Source organism: Macaca fascicularis, chromosome 4 (assembly GCF_037993035.2).
Source record: "Macaca fascicularis isolate 582-1 chromosome 4, T2T-MFA8v1.1".
Lineage (NCBI taxonomy): Eukaryota > Metazoa > Chordata > Mammalia > Primates > Cercopithecidae > Macaca > Macaca fascicularis.
The window spans coordinates 143,016,710-143,037,982 of record NC_088378.1 but is presented as its reverse complement, the minus strand read 5'-3'; the positions used below and the strand labels follow the sequence as shown (position 1 = coordinate 143,037,982).

At 45.4% G+C, this 21,273-nt stretch overlaps 3 long non-coding RNA genes across 5 annotated transcripts in view; 1 reads left to right on the top strand and 2 right to left on the bottom strand.

The window, feature by feature from the left end:
- Positions 1-380: 380 nt before the first annotated feature.
- LOC123572779 (uncharacterized) lies at positions 381-12,618 on the bottom strand. Of its 3 annotated transcripts, XR_012434063.1 has the most exons (5): positions 11,901-12,618; positions 10,359-10,478; positions 7,847-7,912; positions 5,297-5,561; positions 381-510 (listed from the first exon to the last, which is right to left on the bottom strand). It is a non-coding gene; the product is annotated as an uncharacterized lncRNA (long non-coding RNA). The 3 variants fall into 3 exon arrangements; XR_012434062.1 differs by lacking the exon at positions 381-510 and having other exon boundaries at positions 4,277-5,561; XR_012434064.1 differs by lacking the exons at positions 381-510; positions 7,847-7,912 and having other exon boundaries at positions 5,351-5,561.
- A 211-nt stretch (positions 12,619-12,829) lies between these two features.
- The window catches only part of LOC123571637 (uncharacterized), a 155,617-nt gene continuing 147,173 nt past the window's right edge, over positions 12,830-21,273 (bottom strand). Inside the window, exons 2-3 of the long non-coding RNA XR_012434059.1 lie at positions 17,957-18,075; positions 12,830-14,645 (exon numbers count right to left, since the gene is read on the bottom strand). This is a non-coding gene — a long non-coding RNA (uncharacterized lncRNA). The remainder of the gene's footprint in view (positions 14,646-17,956; positions 18,076-21,273) is intronic.
- The window catches only part of LOC141410143 (uncharacterized), a 123,394-nt gene continuing 116,255 nt past the window's right edge, over positions 14,135-21,273 (top strand). The window contains exon 1 of the long non-coding RNA XR_012434066.1: positions 14,135-14,262. This is a non-coding gene — a long non-coding RNA (uncharacterized lncRNA). The remainder of the gene's footprint in view (positions 14,263-21,273) is intronic.

The following is a 21,273-nucleotide window of genomic DNA, read 5'->3' as shown; positions in this document are numbered from 1 at the left end:
AGCTACTCTGAAGACTGAGGCAGGAGGGTCCCTTGAGCCCAGGAGTTTGAGGCTGCCGTGAGCCATGATCATGTGACTGCACTTCACCCTGAATGAGAGAGGGAGACTCTGTCTTTAAAAATAAATCAATGAATACAATAAATGGGTGTTGTTTAAAGCCAATGTTTGTGATAACTTGTTACCCAGTCTTACAGAATTCATACACAGGCTCAGCAGACTCATGGAATGAGTTGATGAATTCATATGCACACTAGTTTCATAAAATACAATATTTTTAAATTTTTTCAGTGTTTTACATTTTATAATTTTCTGTGATGCAATTTAATACACTCATATTTCATTCAGTCAGTTAACAAAATTAATTTAGTCCCTACGATGAACCAGGTGTGCCCTCGTATGTTCACGTACCTGACAACCTAGAAGCCTCACAAGACCAACACGGAGCCACTGGAGTGTTTTAGGTGAAGGAATGACACACGCTGCACATGCTGACTCACAGTATCAGGACCACTGTGAAGAGAAGAGTCACGTAGCAGGTAATTGGTCAGTGCTAGAGCCACAGTTCAGGAGTGACAGTGTGGTGACAACTAAGGGGAGAGGAGGGCCTGAGGGATGAAAGTGACAGAGGGAAGGGCTGGAGAAGCAGGAGGTGAGGAAAAGGAGCAGAGGGAAGAATTCAAAAGCTGCGGAATTCTGAGGTTTAAACACATTGTTTTATAGATTTTAATTCATCCGTCTACAGAGCCTCGCAGGGTGTTCTTTGCAGTTGGCCTTTAATACCTTATATAAGTCTGAGATTTCTTGTCCCACTGGGAGTTTCAAGCCCCAGATAGAAATGTGCCCTGCCTGGTTACTGGGAAGCACCATCCACACTCATGGGCCGACCCAGCCTGGGCCCTGTGTGCCAGCACCTACTCTTTTGTAAAGCACCTGTGACAATGAAGGACAGATTTATCACCTTGATGATTGTGGTGATGGGAACCTGATCCCATCACAGGTCATGGAGGAAGGTCGTAGTAGAGGACAGATCTTAGGAGGGCAGTTGGTCCAGGACCCACACCTGCTTTCTTCGTGTTTCCTCATCCTTCCCAAAGTCTACAGTCACACATTTCTGGAAACTTCTCTAAGTTCCAAGACTAGGAGGGTCCTCTAGGACCTCATGGCGCTGCCTCCTTTCTGGTCTCTTACAGGACATTTTCTTCCCACAGATAGAAAAGGAGGGAGCTACTCTCAGGCTGCAAGTAAGTATGAAGGAGGCTGATCCCTGAGATCCTTGGGATATTGTGGTCGGGAGCATATGTGGGAGCTCACCCAGCCCACAGTTCCTCCTGTAGCCACATCTCCTGTGGGCTCTGACCAGGTCCTGTTTTTGTTATACCCCAGGCAGTGGCAGTGCCCAAAAGCTCTTTCAGACGAGAAGAGAGTAGTCAAGAGTTTCCAGCTCATTTACAGAACTGGCATTGCTAATATAAAAGTCAGAGCAAGACTCACAAGAAAATAATACCAGAGACCAGTATCACCAATAAACATAAATGAAAACATCCTTAACAAACATAGGCAGACAATACAACGCCACGTAAAAAAGGATTACACTCCATGACCAATGAGATTCATCCCAGGAATATAAGGTTGGATTAACAACTGGAAATCAACTAATGGAATGTACCATATTAATGTAATAAAAGACGTAATTATGTCAAAAGGTGCAGAAGAAACAGCTGACAAAAATGTTAACAGCACTCGTGTTCTTAAGTTTCAACAAAACAGGAATGGAAGGGACCTTCCTCACTCTGATAAAGGAAATCTATAAAAAACCCACAGCTAAAATCATGCTTAATGAAGAAAGACTGAATGCTTTTCTTCTAAGATGGGGATCAGTGCAAAGATGTCCAATCCCACCACTTCTATTTAACATTGTACTGGAGATTGTAGTCAGTGCAATAAGGCAAAAAATGAAAAATTAAAGTCATCCAGTCATCCAGGTAAAAAGGAAAACATAAAACTCTATTCACAGATAACATGACCTTGTCTGTAGAATTCACAAGCGGGTAAAAGTCTGCTAGCACTAGCAAATGAATCCAGAAGTACCCATAGGATATAAAATCAATATAAAAATTAATTATGAACACATTTCTCTATACAAGCAATGACAACCTCAACTTTCCTATCACAGTAGTTACAAACCGAGCAAAATGGGGATAAATTTAGGAAGAGAGCAGTGTTTGTTCGCTGAGAAGTACAAAACATTACTGAGAGAAATTAAAGGTCTAAATAAATGGAGAGATGCGGTTGGAAAGCTCAATAATATTGTTAAGATGGCAATTCTCCCCCAATAGATCTATGGTTTCAACACAATCTCTATCAAAATCCCAGCAGAAATTTTATAGAAAATTGGCAAAATAATCCTAAAAATGTATGTGAAAATGCAGAGGATGAAGAAGAGTCAACACAAATTTGGAAAAAAAAAAATGAAATGTCATAGAAAACTACAATAATCCAGACAGTGTGAAACTGAGAGACATAGAGATCAATGAACAGAAGTGAGAATCTAGAAAGATATTTTTACATTTTTTCAATTGATTTTCAATGAAGTTGCATAGGTAATACAATGTGACACTTAACACCATATAAAATATCAGCTCAAACAAATTATAGCCCTAAAGAGCTAACATTTATGACTTAAAACTATAAAATTTCCCAAAGAAAATACAGGAGAAAATTTTTGTGACTTTGGGTAGTTAGGCAAAAGATTCTTAGATAAAATACCAAAAGCATGATCTACAAATGAAAAAAAAAAGAGAGAGAGAAAGAGAAGTTGGGCTTAGTTAAAACTTTAGGCCTGGCCCAGTGGCTCACGCCTGTAATCCCAGCACTTTGAGAGGCCAAGGCAGGTGGATCATGAGGTTAGGAGATCGAGACCAAACTGGCTAACATGGTGAAGTCCCGTCTCTACTAAAAAATACAAAAAGTTAGCCTGGTGTGGTGGTGAGCACCTGTAGTCCCAGCTACTCAGGAGGCTGAGGCAGGAGAATGGCGTGAACCTGGGAGGTGGAGCTTGCAATGAGTCAAGATTGCTCCACTGCACTCCAGCCTGGGTGATAGAGTGAGACTTTGCCTCAAAAAAAAAAAAAAAAATTGAAAACTTCAGTGCTCCAAAACACATTATTGAGAAAATGAGAAGACAAGCCATAGACTAGGAGAAAATATTTCAAAATTTATCACAAATTACAATTGTGATGAAGAACTTGTATCCAGAATATGTGACAAGTTATTAAATTCAATGTAAGAAGACAAGCAACTCAACTAAAAATGAGCAAAACACACAAATATGCTCAACTGACTTTTACAAAAGCACAAAAGCAATTCAATGAAGGAAGGAGTGCTTTCCCATCAATGGTGCTGGAGCAGCTGGACAAGCACAGTGGAATAAAATAACCTCAGCCCAAACCTCACACTTTATACAAAAAATAACTCAAAATGAATCACAAGCTTTAATCTAAAACACAGAATTAAAATGACAAACATTGAACCAGGTGTGGTGTCACAGGTCTGTATTCTCAACTACTCAGGAGGCTGAGGTGGGAAGATCCCTTGAGCCCAGGAGTTCAAGGCCAGCCTAGGCAAAATTTTTTTTAAAAAATAAATAATAAATAAATTTAAAATTTAAAATTGCAAATCTTTTAAGAAAAACTCATCAGAACTAAGACTGGACAAACAGTTCTTAGACATAACACCAAAAGCATGATCCATCAAAGAAAAAATTAACAAATTGGATCTTATCAAAACTAAAAACTGTTGCTCTGTGAGAGACCTGTGAAGAGCTAAAAAGACAAGCTACAGCACGAGAGAAGATATTTACAGACAACATATTCTGTAAAGACTATATTCAGAATATATGGAGAAATTTAAAAACTCGACAGTAAAAATGAAATCCAAATACACAATAGGCAATGAGCAAGACACAATCAGACGTTTCGCTAAACACCGGGCTAACAAGCAGAGGAATAGACACTCAACATAATTATCCAGTAAGAGAACACAAATTAAATCCACAATGATAAGAATGGCTGAAATACAAAATAAAGGTAGCAACAGATGCTGGCAAGGATGCAGAAAAACTGGGTCACTCTTATATTGCTGGTAGGAATGTATTTTAAAATGGGACAGCCACTCTGGAAATGGATATTGCAGTTTTCTTCAAACTGAACATGCAGTTTACCTTATGACTAGCAATTGCCCTACTAGGCACTTATTTCAAACAAGGGAAAACTTTGTATTCACAAAATACCTGTACACAAATACTCTTGCAGCTTTATTCATAATACCCCCAAACTGGAAATAATGCCATTGTCTTTCTGTGGGTGAATGAGATCTGCTGTTTGAACTCATAACTGAGTCACACAAGTGCCCTTTCTCAAGGCTACCATCCTGCTTCTCTGTGCAGTAAGTGTTTTATGCATATTTCCCATTTTCTCACAAAAATATTAAAGACATGTACTCAAGGATTAAAATTTAATGAACATAAATTGTTTTCCTTCTCCATCAAAAAGATTCTTAAGTGGGAATGCAGTTTGGAGCCACTGCCTTGGTTCTGCTAAGGTGCTGGGTGTGTTACCTACCATGGCATTTGCAGCATTAATGGAAAAGTCAACATAATGAAACAGGCAGATGGCATCTTGGTATTACTCTATGAAGGCAGCTCAGGGGACACACTTTCAAAATGGCAAAGATCAATTATGGTTCCTAGTGGGACACAACCCCTAACCTATTCCAGTTCAGCTTTCTCTCTCTCTCTCTCTCTCTCTCTCTCTCTCTCTCTCTCTCTCTCTCTCTGTCTCTCTTTTCCCTCATTCTTCCAACTTATAATTGTATAAGTTGCTGTGAATCTGTCCCTCAATGAGAACTGATGTGGAGGTGTGGGGGAGGAGGGGAGATTTCTTTGTGCTGTGTCAAGGCATCAAGGCAGACCTCTCCTTCTCTCCTGAACCTCACACTCTATCCCTTCCCAGACACTTCAATTAAAACACAGACCAGAAATGTCTGTTTAAGAGCTAAATATCTATAGTATAAAATATGAAGACAGAGTAGAATGGGGTAATGCATGAGAGTGTAACAGGGGTGATAGGACCTCAAGGTGCCAGGAAAGCTGGTCCTGGGCTCCCCAGGAAGAGCCGTCACCAGGGCACTCACTCATAAAGGTCACCTATAATAATGCAATTACAGCATATGTAATATATCAAAATATAATAAAACAAAAATAATATGGCACAGCTGCAAACACCTCATATATACTAACCCTTTTCATTCATCCAACCACAATAAATAAATGCTGTTAGTTTCCCTATTTCATAGATGAGGAAACTGAGGCACCAAGAGGGAAAGTGCTGGTGAGACCCAGGCAGGGAGTTGAATCCAGGCCGCCTGGCTGCAGAGTCTAGCCACCCTCAGTGGCGCCAGTGGACCCAGAAGATGACACGGGAGACTGAAATCCCAGCTGTGCACTGCCCTGGTGGTCTCCTGTCCCAACCAGGTGTTGATCCAGGCCTGTAGGTTCCCATGCTCTGGAGAAAAGGGAAAAACAGTAAATGTTCCACTGCGTGCAGGGCGCTGCTTTTATTCCCTGAGGATTTCTCCCTCCTCAGTCACTCCAAAATTAGATTCACCCTGTCTCTGAGGGAAGACGACATCCCCACGTTTTTCTCCCTCCCATGGCACTTTTCCCAGCCCCTGCCAGTCCCCTGCCATGACTCCATCAGCATCAGCACCTGCCCTGTGCCCAACACCCAACCCGGTAATGAGTGAAAGGACCCCAGGACTCAGGAACAAGACCCAGGAGGAAACTCAGTGCCCTTTCCTCCTCCTCTCACGCCTGACCAGCCCTGACACAGTGGGAGCCCTCCCCAAGAGAGGCCCTGGCCGTGTCTCCATGTCCTCCAGTCCTGGGCTGGGTCACACACACAGTCCTTCTACCCCTCAGACCCCAGGACCTCCTCATCTGCGGAGGCACCTGCACACTAGGGCAGGCCCTGCACACTGTGGGTTCTGCCCTCCACCTGCAGCTCAGCGTTCCTCCCCTCCCAGCTCTGAGCACACAGCTCCTAACTGGAGATCCCATCAGGAAGCCCTGGGGCTCACAGGCCCAGCGTGGAAATATGTGGCTGCCATGGAGTCTGCACCTGACCTGATGCTGGTGATTCCCTTGCTCAAGGAGGCCCAACCTCCCCTCCCCGTAACCTGCATGTGGGCTGTGCTTGCTCCTGCCTGTCCACTCACCCCTGGAAATGCGGTTCTACCCCAGGGCTGCTGCTTGCTGGGGCTGCAGGACCTTCCTGCCACGTTCCTAGCAGGGATTCCACCCAGGCCACTGCCATTGAAGCCCACAGGGGATCTTCTCCTTTTCCTTGTGGAGTAGGGTGTTTCTTCAGACCCCTCAGCCTGAGGCTGCCTCCACCCACCCTCTGCACCTGGGGACTGCCACTGCCACAACCATCATCTCCCACATGGACCCTCAGAGAAACGAAGCTCTAAATTTGAGTTCCCGTTCCATTCAACATGCTTTATATCAGTATCGGTCCCAACTGAAATTATGTTGATGGACATCAACATTTAAAGCAGGAATTTTGAGAAATTGACATGTGATTTTCATACCCTTTTTCTGGCCAATGTCCCAGTGATCTACGAGGAAACCATTCCTGCCTACAGGGAACCAGAGCTGACAATCCCTCTACGGGAGACTCTGCAGCTGAGAGCAGGAGCAACCATAGACCTGCACTCCCCGTGCTGTGAGTGCCTCCTCGACGGGGCCCTCTTGCTGCAGGGTAGGGGACGAACCATTCCATCTGCCCAGGCCTGAGGGACTGACTAACAGTGCCATTAGGTTCAAGAATGAGACAACACCACCCCACTGGCCAGGCACACAGAAATGGGGAAAAGGCAGAAACACTCAGGTCTCCTGGACACCCCAGCCTCTCCCTGTCCCCTGCACTGCCTCTGTCTTTGCAGAAACACAAAAATTTCTGTTTTCTCTTTTCCTCACCCCTCAAACAACCTGACTATGGGGGAAATTATTCTCTCTCTTAATTTAAACTTACCAGGCAATGATTACATTAAGAAGAAAAAAATTGGCTCAGGAAAGGCAAGGTGAGGCCACAGAACACAGAACAAAGCCCAAAAAACACAGCCCCTGGGGACTATGACCCTCGCGGGCTGGAAAAACTAACAACCCCCTGGACATAGGATGAAAACGGACCACAGCTGCCCTGACAGGGGGCTGGTCCGCACTCCCCAAATAGCCCAGGGACATACGCTTATCACCTTGTCCATATCATCTGCAAGGAAACACAGGGAGGCAGGGGCCACATGGTGGGAATCTGGAAAAAGCACGGCCTCAAGTGGCCCAGAGGACACAACACCCCTGAGAGAGAGCTCTCGGATGAGGCGCATGGGGAGCTGCCAAGTGAAAGAGGATGGCCGTGTGCACTCAGGACCCTCCCTGGTACAAGGGAGGCCACAAAGGGAACTGCGCATGCAGAGGCCCTCAGTCAGCCTCGTGGGTCTTTTTCTTGGTGTCCTTCTGATGGCTGGAGAAACATGGGTGAGGGATGCAGAGAGGGAGGGACTAGAGGCTCTGCCTGTCCTCAATTTCTCTCCAGTTTCTAACCCCTCACCAGATCACAGCTGCCTTTACTGTTTGCTCCCTCTGAGATAGTGATCATCCAGGCCCTCAGCAATCAGCAAGCGATTCCCAACTCATCCACCTGGATGCGCCCTGGTCAGCCTGAGAGACAGAGAGAGCGGGATGGGGACAGAGCAGGTGCCACGGCCCTCCCTACTGCCCACCCCTCACCTGCAGCAGGAGGAGGCCACAGCTGGACAGTGGATTGTCTTGGCTCAGCCCTGGCTTGGGAAGGACCTAAGAGTATAAAAAAATAGCCTGCATGTGATGGTTCATGTTCAATTCTATGTGCCTCAGTATAGGTTTAAGCAGGGTACATGGTCATAAAGAGATAAAGAAGCAAAATGTACTAAGCCACCACCCCATCTCGTTCTTGCTTTCCCTTTCATGCACCAGCCAGGTGCCTATTGGTTGGGGTCCCCACCTCAACAACCCCCTCCCCACCTCACCAAAAATTTAGTTTAGGCTAGCTTGCAGCATAGATAATTGTACCCTTTCTTATCAACTAGGTGCAGCCGTTAGGGCCGTAAGTCAAATGTTTAAGGAGTCCTGAGACAATCGCAATGTGTTATGGGCTGCAACAAAATGCAGCAAAAAGACATAAAGAACATACTCAAAGTCTTAATCAGAGTACCAATTTATGATGTCCAGGAAGATCGTAACCCCATAATATTCAGCTAATGAGGAACTGGGAGAGGGACTTGAGCACTAGGGAATTCACTGTTGAAACCGTCCCTGGGGTGCCTGCATTCCAGACACCCGGTATTGCAAAACTGTCACTAAAAGTCTCACTTTTGCTGTTCTCTGGGTCTCTGAGTCCATATTTTGGGTTTGGATGAGTGAGTTTGTTTCTCAAAATCTAGTGGCCTGTATGGGATTCTCTGTGCTTGTGTGAAGTGAGACTCTGGCTGAAAGGGGATATGCGTACCACTTGACACATGTGGTCCATTCTGTCCGGATGTCACGGGTTCCCACAGAAGCCATAGACAAACTTGAAACTGTTATTCAGGAGACAACGAAAGTGACACGGGTGAGGGGGGGAAGCAGGCACTGCGACAATCAGGCAACCTCATGCATGAGCCCGGGTAGGAAGACTGGACTATGCGCACTGTCTTGGTGGTTGGACATTTTCGGAGTTTGAGTGCGTGTGACTGAGACATCTTAGATATGAAGCGAGGGTGGAGTCCTAAACCGCCGTTCCATTCTCCCGTGAGGGAAACAGCTGGAGACTAAAAAAGCAGTTGATTTGCAGGGTACGAAGAGACCTCCAGTAAGGGGGGTTGAGTACACAGGGAAACTAAGACACAGGGAGCAGTTGAAAATGGGAAGCAAAAATTCTAGGCCTAGGGAACAAAGGAAGGAGGCCCCCTCCAGCATCCCCCCGGATAGTCCACTGAGGAGGATGTTACAGGCTTGGGGGCATAACCCCCGAACCAGGAATAAGGAAAAACAAAAAATAATAAAGTATTGCTGTTTTATCTGGCCTAAAGAGCCCATCAGTCAGCCTTTGGTCTTTGAGCCTAAGTTTAGCTCAAATAAGGATTGGGTATGCCAGCTTTAATTCTCTATGTGACTGATACAACCCCGTCCTCACAAGAGGAGAAGGGTTACGCTGTTTGTTGGATTAGTGAATTAACCCCCATGTTCCCCCTAGGGAACTAGCGAGGAGGGCCTAGTAAAGAGCCCTCGCCCAGTGAAAAGACCTGGGATCCCGTAACACTTGCTCCCTGGCCCATACATCTCACAAAGCAGAGGACAAGGAGATCAGGGACAGGAAGGTCGCAGGAAAAGAAATCTGGAGGTCATGAAGGAGCTAAACCCAATGCTCCCTTAAATCCTTGTACAAACTTAAAGAAAGTATTGGAACAATGTAAGAAGAACATTAAGAATTTCCCTATTCCTTCTAAACAGCAGGTGTCTAACATGTACCCGCTTAGAAAAGTCCCTATGGGACAGGGAATAATTAGATTTGTGAGTACACCTTTAACAAGTACTGAGGTCAGGAATTTTAAAATGGAAATGATGTCACTCTTAGAAGCTAGCTCTCAGTAAGGCTGCAGCAAAGCAGGGGGGCTACATAAGGAAAATCAGAACGAGGTTCATAAACTCAAATGACTACGGGGTCAGCAAATAATAAAAAGAGGGGTTGCAGGGCTGGGTGGGACCTGTGGCGGCTGCTCAGCTGTTCTTACAGTGCCGGCACTGTGTTGTCAGGAATAGCAGGACGGGTCCCAGCTCCGTCGTCTCAACTTTGCCAACCTAACAATGGCTCAAGAAGCGGGGACTCGGCCAGGCGCGGTAGTTCACGCCTGTAATTCCAGCACTTTGGGAGGCCGAGACGGGCAGATCACAAGGTCAAGAGATCGAGACCATCCTAGCCAACACGGTGAAACCCCGTCTCTACCGAAAATACAAAAAATTAGCGGGGTGTGGTGGCGAGTACCTGCAGTACCAGCTACTCAGGAGGCTGAGGCAGGAGAATGGTGTGAACCTGGGAGGCGGAACTTGCAGTGAGCTGAGATTGCACCACTGCACTCCAGCCTGGGCGACAGAGCCAGACTCCATCTCAAAAAAAAAAAAAAAAAAAAAAAAAAGAAGAAGCGGGGACTCAGCAGGGATGTGGAGGAAGAAGGCCCTGGCGAAATTTCATCAGTAACCTAGCCCCACCCCAGCGACTACTCACCCAATGAAAATGGACGCCTGGATCCTAGGACCAATCATAAGTGGGGAGGGCGGGGCCACATGCTAAATAGAAAGTTCACGACCAATTATAGATTTCTTTGTTCCTTCTCTACTCCTACGGCTTAAAAAAAAAAAAAAAAAAAAAAAAAAAAAAAAAAAAAGTTAAACGTTTTCCCAATTAGATAATGGCTACTATGGCACAACCACCTGATTATGCTAAAAGCCACTGAACTGTACACTTGAACTGGTAAATTATGAGGCACATGAATTGTATCCCACTAATAATAACGCTGTCCAGAAAGCCTCTTTCAATTGAGAGAACTGCCTCCTCCCAAACACACACTTCTTTGTGTTCAGAGCATCTAGCCAGGAGTCCTCAAACCTGTCTTCACAGAACCACCTGGAGAGGTTTTAATATCCACGGTCCCAGGCCACAGCCCAAACCAATGGAATCAGTAAGCCTAGGTTAGACCTAAGCCTTAGCATCTTTTAAAGCTCCCTGGGTGGTTCCAATGTGTAGTCAAGTTTTAGAACCACTATTCTAGTCCATGGTTTGAATATCCCTGATGGTACCAACTCAGCCTGCCATTTTTTTTTTTTTTTTTTTTTTTTTTTTTTTAGAATGAGCTGGGGGATCTCACTCTGTCACCCAGTTGGAGTGCAGTTGTGTGATCACAGCTCACATCAACCTCCAATGCCTGGGTTGGAGCAATCTTGCCACCTCAGCCTCCTGAGTAGTTGGGACTACAGGCGAGTGCAACCACACCCAGCTGTCATTTACCATCTGGTACCAACCCCCATTAGACAGTGAACTATCCATGATCAGGAACTGTGTCCCTTCCATCTTCGTCAGCCTTACGAACATTATTTTTTTAAGCGGAACTATACCTATGATTACTAACCATTCCCCGAGACCCCTAGCCTGCACTTTTCTGTAGATGAAAATGTCATACATCACAGAGTTTTAACAACTACTTAGTTTTCCCATCCACATTCACTGACTATTTATTTCAATCATCATAATTTATTGAGCACAGCAGGGACTGGGGTCCTGTCCCCACCTTAGAGGAATTATTTACACTGCTAAAGATCACCAGGGTAGTGAGGATAGAGAGGGAGATAGACCAAGCTCTCCTGACACCTGTCCCAAGCCCTTCCCTCCACAGTGTCTACCCTCTCTCGAAGGCTTTTTCTCCCTGTGCCAGTTTCAGCAAAGGGTCTCATTCAGCTCACCCCCCAAAAGACTTTTAATACTTCAATGACAATAATAATAATAATAATATGCAAAGTTTGTTCCAACACGTTTAGAGGTGATCGCGACATCAAGTCTGTCCCTCCCTTTCTGGGGTAGGGGAGGCCGTGATGATCTTGGACTTTGGATGAGTCGCTCCCCAGGGTCTAGGCCTGGCTGCCCTCCCCAGCCAAACCTCCCAGGTCTTTTCTGTCCAAAGCCCTCCCCCTCTACCCAACCTCCAGCCCCTTCTTTTCAGGCCCATCAGCTACGTTTTCTCCCTCAGCACTCGCCTTAGATCCCTGGACTTACCAGCACACAGGCGATTTTCTCCTCGTAGACTTTAGGCGCCACTGCTGGGTCCGGAAAAGGAAGAGAAACTGCCCAGCGCGGTCGCTTGCTGACTCAGGACAGGGCTGTGCTGGGCGCCCGCATGCGTTTTCAAGCCTGCGGCCCGGAGTTCACTGCGAGGACTGGGATCACCCGTCACCCCGCCCTGGTCTACGGAAAATGAAATGTGTTTACTGATATAGAAACTGAATAACGGCTCTGTGGGTTGGGGAGGGCCGAGCTGCCTTCAGGCTTCTGGTCTCCAGCTGCGGGTCACTCACACCTGCCGCTGTGAATTGCAGACCCGCGGGGCAGGAATTCCGAGTACCGGCTGGAGCGCGATCTGAAATCTGACTCTCTTGAAACAGCACCGCGGAGGATTTGGAGCCAGGTGAGTAGGAAAATGAGCTTCAGCCCCTTCCACGGGCCGCCCATGGATTCTAGCATCCATAAACGCTTCCAGCTGCTCCGCCACCCCAGGAAGGCAGCGCCCGCCTCTGGGCGGTTCTGATGGAAACGGGCTCTGCCGCCCGCAGGAAAACTCACAACTAAGAGGCCAGGAAAAAGCTTCCCAGGGTCCCGCCACTTCAGTGAGGATCCTAATTTACACCCCGAGTGTGGCGCCATCAAAGACTACAGCGACGTTCGCTGAAATGATACAAGGTCAGCGGTGCCCAGGGCGCTGCGGCTCACAGAATACGGTGACAGCGCTGCCTCGCGTCCCTTCCCTGACCTTCCCCAGGCAGACGCGGTGAAGTGTGTTGGTGTTGTGTGAGGCTGGAATACAGCGGGAGTCAAGAGCAGAGAATGGAAAAAGGAGGGAAAGTTGGCGTGAGTGTTGAAGAAAGAAAGGGAGAGGGAGAAAAGGGGAGGGAAAAGGTGAAGGTGAGAATAATATTTAAAAGATGTAGTTTTATTATTTCTAAGTTTTATTTTTGCCCTTTTTCTAGTTTTGTTATGAACATTTTAGCCATAGCATTTTTTCTCCCTCTGTGAATCTGTAAATATACGGCTTATTATTCTTATTTCAGAAGCTGCGAGGTCAAGTAACAGAGAACATGAGCTTCTACCTCCAGATGTGCCAGGGTGTGTCTCTTGGGTACAAGAACAAGGGTTTCGTTTTGTTTTACAAAATCAAAGTACAAATCTCAAATAGGATAATATTTTTAAACCGTTTTTGGGGCATACTTTGCATGCAATAAATGTATCTATTTGAAATGTACAGCTCATTGAGTTTTACTCTTTGGCTGTTTTACACACCCACGTATCCACTGCCACAATGAAAATTAATAACATTTCTATAGTCCCCTAAAGAACAGCCATGCGATAAAATTCCATGCAGTCGTTAAAAAGAGGAAGATGAACTTTTAAGTGAGAAGATCTGTGCCCAGCCTATTTTTACCCATTTTTAAAAGGATAAGGATGTATGGAATTATAATACCAGTAATGCCACTTACATAATATATATTTTAAGTAGGGAAAACCCGGAGGATTACTCACCAAAATTTTGACAGGGAACCCAGGGACTGGGATAACTTTGTGACTTTTACTTTCTCTGAAATGTTGAAATTTTATATTACAGTATAAACTTGGATTTTAGCCAGGCACGATGGCTCAGGCATGTAATCAGCTCTGGAAGCTGAAGGATACCTTGAGCCCAGGAGTTCGAGGCTGCAGTGAGCTAGGATCTGACCACTACACTCCAGCCTGGATGACAGAAAGAGACCTTGTCTCAAAAATAAACAAATAAAATTTAAAAATAAAAATAATAAACTTGGATTTGTATGGTGGTTAAGAAAAATATTTGTTTGAAAATATTATAAAGGTAAGCCGCACACCCAAATAGTTACAGGATTTTAAAAACCATAGTGTTAATTAAAACCCAACACCAGAAACTCACTTTTAAGGGGACTTCATATTTTCATGTCATTGAATCTTTCTCAAAGTATCTTTGATAGAGCTGTTTTCAGTGCAGTAGAGAGATGTGTAACCATTTTACAAAAGGGGAGGGCTGTAATAAGGGAAACGCAAAATCCAGTGGGGACACGCTGACTGTCCCATTTATTTTCAAAGCACGTTTGAAAACTGCGCTGCTATAGTGTCTTTGGGTTGAGACAAAGTCGAGGAAAATCTTGTTCCTGGAGTGTTGATTTCCTTTTTCCAAGGACCAAAGCCTTTCCAAGCAAGTCTAAAAGCTCAGGCTGACTTTCAGATCTGAAGAAATCTCAAGAATGTTTGTGCGGACAGCGACGCTCTAAGAATCCAGCTCTCTTGGGCTCCAAGCTCTCTGGGGCTTCACCCAGTGACAATGGCTGGAAGGACAGGACACAGTGAAATGGCACCAGTGAGTCAGAGGCCAAAGGAGGATTTCTGATCCGAGCGCGCAGGATGTGCTTTGTCTTAGCGAGGTTGGGGTAGCGGAGTGGAGGCAAGGACACTCTGGGAATAAATGGCAGAGAAAAAGGCGCGCTAGGGAGGATCCGAAGCCTTCAGACTTCTCCTTCCTTTCCTTCCAGTTGGAAGGAGGGACCAACATGGTCCCTGAAGGAGAGATCCATGGGGTGCAGAGAATGGGGTCACTGCAAAGGGGCGTTGCGAGCCCCACACAAGGCTTCTGGCACCCTTCTCCCAGCTATTACTGATGAATTCAAACTAGGAGGAGACGAAGACTTGTCCTTTGCAATGTAGACTCCGTATCTCGCATTCCGGCTGGTTTACTAAATCCATCTTAATAAAACACAAAAACCAAGAACCAAATTCTGCGTGTGATATTTCTGACCGCTAGAAGGTCCTCCCCCTCCCCATTCCTCGCCTGCTCTCTTCTTGCCCCGCCCCCTCCGCTTTGTCTCCACTTCCCCATCCCTGTCCATCTCTGGACCCCGCTCCTGAGTATCTCCCGCTTCTTCAGAGGACGTCCCCTCATGGAGTACAGACTCCTCCATCTCCAGGAAAAAGAGACAAAGGCCACCGAGAGGGACCTGAGACACTCTTGTTACTCCGCCCCTGAAGTCAGCCTGTCCCACAACGCTCCTTCAGGCTGTGTGTGTGTGTGTGTGAGTGTGTGCCTGTGCGTGTGTGCCCGTGTGTGTGAATGAGTCTAAATATGTGTGCGAATGTGTGTGCAACTGTATGTGCCTGTGTGTATGAGTTAGCATGTGTATCTGTGTGTGAGTGTGTGTACGCGCGTGTGTGTGTGTGAGAATGGGAGTCAAAGTGCTAAACCTGGCATCCAGGAAACCTCCCCACCTTGGCACTGCATGCAGGAGTCAGTGTTATGTGCACCTGTGCTTTTTGTTCAGGAGCTGGGACAATTATATTAATCAGATGTGCAGAGAGGCAAGGCCCCCTCACTGGAAAGCATTAGAGAGGAGGGTGAGATAGGAGGGTTCCCTGCCTCCAAGTCTCCCGATCCCTCTTACACACAAGGATCTTGAAAAAAAAGTGCAGGACACTAAATTCTCTCCGGGGACCAACAGGGAAGCCAGAGCCATGGTGCATGTCAAATTCCATCAAAGAAAAACTATTATAGCAAAATTTCCATGTCACAGATTTAAGCCTACACAAAGGCTCACATAGAACCAATATCAAAACAACAAATTTCTAGCTCAGGTGAGATCACTGAAGTTGGCTGCCAGGCATAAGGAAACTGCAAGTATAAAGGACATCTCTAGCTAGGGCTGCAGTCCAATTGCCCCTGCATCTTAGGGCCTGTGGAAAGGACCCGCTTCATTCAATAGCGCAGGGTGAGGACATTTTGGGGGAGAAATGCAGACTCTCCTTAGACCCCTGGGGTTTGTACATTCACTTTCTGACTTTTTAGGTGTTGTCTTCATTTTTGAACAAACTGAAGTTACATAATTTGCTCTGACTTTAAGTGTAAAAAACAAGGGCCAGGTGACCTGCACTGTCACCCCTCTCTGCGGCTCCCTGATGCAATAAAATTGTAAGCCAACAAATCCATGGCTAGGTAAACAGTAAAGTCCATTTCGGCAAATGTTTCAGAGGTTCCTTCTTGCCTAGTAGTGTTCTAGCTTTACCCCAGCCTTAATATTTTAAGTCTATACTTTCCTAGCTGTTGGTTTTTAAATAACACATGTATATTTATTATTTGGTTGTTGCAGTAAGCCATCTGGAATCAACTGTGGAATGAAGTTCGGTAAATAAATGCGTGGTTCTCTATTAAATAACTGCTAAGACCATCTGAAAAACGTATTAACCCCAAATCCAATCACTTCTCACTCCTCTACTGCCTCCTTGCCAGAGCCATCCTCTGTAGGATAGTAAACCAGAGGGGCATTCCAGCTGGGCTGCCTGCTGCCTCTCACGCAGCTGTCCATCACCCACACAACAGGCAAAGTGAACTTTTCAAATGGGAATTAGAGCACATCCTCAACACCACGTCCCAGAGATGCTCCAGCCTCTTCCCTTCCTCTCACCATTTCCTATCAGCCCCTCATCACAGGCCCTGTCTGGCCATTGTGGCCTCATCCCACCAGCCTCAGCCCAGCTCACTCATCTCCACTCGCACCAGTCTCTTGTCACTGCTCCATCCTGTCTCTGCCATCAGCTTCTGCTGGGACTCCCACAGGCACCTGCTCCCCAGGGATCCACATGGCTCACTCCTCATGCCATTCAGTTCTCTGCTCAAATGTCCCTTAGTCAAGTTCTCAGGAACCTCTTATCCAACAAAATATATCTCCTGCCATCCTCACCACCACCAATCTTCTACCCCAGGTATATTTTCTCCATAACAATTATCACTGATGTTAGAATAAATTTGAAAGTTGTCGTCTGTACCACTGAAACATATTCTTTGAGGCCAGGACCTCGTCCAGTCACCACTTGCATCCCCAGCATCTAGAACATCCCAGTACAGAGGAGGGACTTGACAAATAAGGGGTGAATGATGGTGAAGATAATTGGTATGCTGCTTTTGAGAAGCAATTTTATAATATGTGTGTCTGAGGCGGGTGCATCACCTGAGGTCAGGAGTTCGAGACCAGCCTGACCAATATGGCGAAACCCCATCTTTCCTAAAAATACAAAAATTAGCCAGGTGTGGTGGTGCATGCCAGTAATCCTAGCTACTCGGGAGGCTGAGACACAAGAATGACTTGACCCTGGGAGGTGGAGGTTGCAGTGAGCCGAAATTGTGCCACTGCACTCCAGCCTCAGTGACAGAGTGAGACTCCGTCTCAAAAGCAAAACAAAAAAAAAGTTCATGCACTTTGATCAAATATTGACATATTTGAGAAATCTATAATTCTACAATGAAATCCAAAATATAGAAGACTCTTTAGGTATAAGGATATTAATCAGATACTATTTACAATAAGGAAGAAGAACTTGCAAAAGAAGAGTAGCTAGATCATTTTTGGAAAATAGTACACAGCCAGGAAAAGTAGTTTAAGAAGAGTTTGTGATAACATATAAAGTTGCTTATTGATAATAATAAAGTTTGAAAAAGCAAGATTCAAAATAACTCATACAGTGTGACTACACTAAGTCGTCCTGCACAGACACCACATGCACAGAAACCAGGGGTAGAAACTCAGGGGGCGGCTGCAAAACACAACTCCAGGGCCCCTTTTCATTGACATCTTTGAGGCTCTGCCAGGCAAAGATTCATCCTGAGCCTCCCAGTGGGGACACAGGTGTTTACCATCTTTCTGCTTCTCTGCATTTTTTATATTTTCTGTAATTGAGCAGATTCCACTTCCTAAAAGGATAAAATGCTGATTATGAAGTTTTACAACATTTGAAATACAATTTTAATGAAAAGTCCAAATGTCCTGTTCTAACTCAGGTCACTTTCTTGAGCTCCTGGGCTCAAGTGATTCTGCTGCCTCAGTCTCCTGAGTAGTCAAGAGAAAGCACCAAAATGACCATCTAATATTTTTTTTAAAATTTTGAACAGAATACATCTCATTGTTTCCCAGGCTGGTCTTGAACTCCTGGGCTCAAGTGATCCTCCTGCCTTAGCCTCCCCAGTGTTCTAGGATGTCATGGGTGAGCCACCATGATCAGTCCTAACTTACCTTGAAGCAAAGTCTCCTCTACATCGCAGGACAAAAATTCCAACTGATAGAGCCTTCAGAAAGAAGAAATAAACTCTTCCTCCACAATGTCTGATCCGTTGCTGCGTTATAGGCATCGGCTGAATGATAAAGTCAACACTGGGAATATGATCATTTTGATTACTACTTGTTATTTAATTTTAATTCCACCACACCTGAGAGAGTGGGATGGATTCTTTCTTTTATTATGATGTGAGCATCTGAGTCCCTTCCATCCTGAACATCTGACATAGGTGCTTCAAAAATGTAGGACTTGAGACTTAAAGGGCACTCGGTCTCCTGAGCAGGCCCCCTGCATGCGCCACACCCACAGAGGCTCCATAACAGTGGGAAGAGCAGCCAGGGTCACAGCCCAGGTGGGTTCACACTGAGGGACCATCCACATCCAGGGTACCTGAGGAGGGGCTGAGGTGAGAGTCCAGCTCCTGCCTAGGCTGTGGATGGCAGGTGGGCAGGACAGTCAGCTACTGAGTATTACTGGAGTTATTGCCTTTTTTCTTCTGAAGATCCCTGCACACACCAAAACTCTACATTCTTTGTGGGGCACTTTTGTTTTTAGAAATGTAAACACCCCCAATGTTAAAGCCACCCGATATCACTCATAGTGACACCGCAGTAGGATAAGCTCTTAACTCCCACCAAATTGCCCCAGAGGTGTAGTTTTTGTTAAACGAGACAGAGTCTCACTCTGTCATCCAGGTTGGAATGCAGTGGCATGATCACGGCTTACTGCAGCCTTGAACTCCCCAGCTCCAATGACCCGCCCACCTCAGACCTCTGAATAGCTGGCACTACAGGCACATGCCACAAGCCCCAGCTAATGTTTTGTGTTTTTTATAGAGATGAGGTTGTGCCATGTTGCCCAGGCTGGTCTCTAAGGCCTGGGCTCAAGTGATCTGCTGCCCCGGCCTCCCAAAGTGCTAGGATTAGCATGAACCACCATTACCCATGCAGCTCAGATTTGGAGCTAAGGCAGGAAGTTGTTGTGGAGTTTGGACCCAGCTAATCTGAAAGGTGGTTCTGAAAGGTAATGTGTGATTAGGTGGACCTTGGCAGCAAAGCATAGATGCCTCTGAAGAGAAGAGAACAAGGAAGACGGGAAGCTTCTAAAAGTGAACGTCGGCGGGCCCTGTGCTCACACAGCACTGGGATTTGGAAAACCTTCTCCCAGCCACTTTTGGCTTGTGAGTTTTTATTCCACCTTCTTGTCTCCCAGGTCATTGCAGGCAATCCCTTCATTTGGTAAATATTTATCAAACACCTACCGTGTGCCAGGCATTGTGTTAAAGAAGCCGAGGCTGAGGTAAGAGGAACAAAACCCTCCTTGCCTTCAAGGTTGAACCTCTTGCTCAGGCAGAGATCGGTAAGGAAATTCTTTTTTTTTTTTTTTTTTTTTTGAGACCGAGTCTCACTCTGTCACCAGTAAGGAAATTCTTACACAAATGGTTGGCAGAACATGCAACTTGCTTTGGAGATGCACAAGTAGACCATCTGCTCTGACCAAGGAGTCACAGAAGTTTCGTAAGTGACAACATTTGAGCTGTGTTTTGAGGTATAAATAGGAGCCCGGCAGGCATCCAGGACAGGAGAGCACTGCTCAGAATGCAGGACATGAATTTTTCTCCCTTAGGCCAGGCCAGGACTCAGACTAAGCTGACTGAGGAGCCAGAAGCTTCCTGGAAAGGAAGTGTGTCCCACATCTGACTATCCAGAAGTCACAGCTGCTCAATATTGTGTCTTGAGACAGAGAGAGAGGCCTGATTTGAAATACAGAATTCTGCTGGGGGCCTGTCAAAATGCAGTTTCTGATTCCAAGGCAGGGCCTGAAAATCACATTTCTAACAAGTTCTCAGGTGATGCCAATGCTACTTGTCCAAGGACCACACTTTGAGAATCACCACCCTAAGGCAATCCATACTGATTTCTAACATCAGAAGAGGGCTGAGAGGCAGAGGTATAGGATACACCAGACCATGCATGACCCATCCTGGAGAGCACCCCACCCAAGGCTGTAGCATTTGATTTCCTTGGGATCCCGGGAATGGCAGACACCCAGGAAGGAATCAAATGTCGGGTTACAGGGCATTCCAGAGGCTCAGCTTCACACAGCATCTGGGGCTCCCACTACTTCACAACTGGCCCCCACACCCTCAATCCTTCCCACCCCTTACGAAACTGACCTGTGGGCCTTGCTCTGCTGTCCTGGGCTGTTTGGGCCCGGGATGTGAACTCTGAGTGTACCTTCTGATCCAAATACAGGGTGACCTCATATGACAAATACTTAGAATGGGCTCATAATGAGGACCTTCAAAATTTGGCAAATGGATTCAATCATGTGTTTTCCAGGAGAATTACCCATGTTCTCTTTTCTAAAGATCACATACTTGAACCCACATGAACAGTAGAGGGAGTTCTGAGCCCGCTGAAGCCACAATTGTTGCAGTGGGCCCCGTAGAATTTCTTGTAGATTGAGCTTCACCATTTACATCAAGATTTATCAAAATTTCCTTCACCAAACCAATTGCATTTGTTAATTAACCATGCCCTCATTTTGCCTTTTAATGAATGAAAGACAGACACACACATAAAGAAAGACAGCGCAATGAAAAAGAAAACAACATACTGAATTAAAGTGGCAGGAAACATCCTTGTTTAAGGAGTGATATAATTTTTTGACAGTTTTTTTTTAATTAAGGGAAGTAAGATAATTAATTCCATCAAGCTTTTCTTTTAAGTTTTTTATTTCGAAGGATTTGATTTTGTTTGTTTTCTCTGCCTTGGAATTATCTTTTATTTTATGTTTTGACTTGGCTCAAAATTCAAAAAGTTAAAAGACTCTCTTGTATGCTACCGCATCTTGAAAGGCAGCCATTTATATCAGTTTCTTACTTATTCTTTCAAAGGCATTTTATGCATATGCGAGTCAATCTAAATGTATATGTATATAATCTTTCTCCCATTTCACACAAATTTTAGCAAACTACATATGCTTTCCTGCACCTTGCCTTTTCCCTTCACATTGTATCACAAAGACCATCACATGAAGAAATACCAAGAGCTTCGCTACATCTTTGTTTGAAATTTTCATGATACACCATCGTATACATATGCGATTTTTTTTAAAAAAAATAGACATTGCTTCTTTTGAGTGTGGTGCTTTTTAACCAGCCCCCTATTGATAGGCATTTGGATTATTTCTTTCAGAGAACAATTTTGCATCACGTAGCATCATGTGGAAAAGCTGTAATGACCCCACTCCTAGATGCATATTCTAGGGA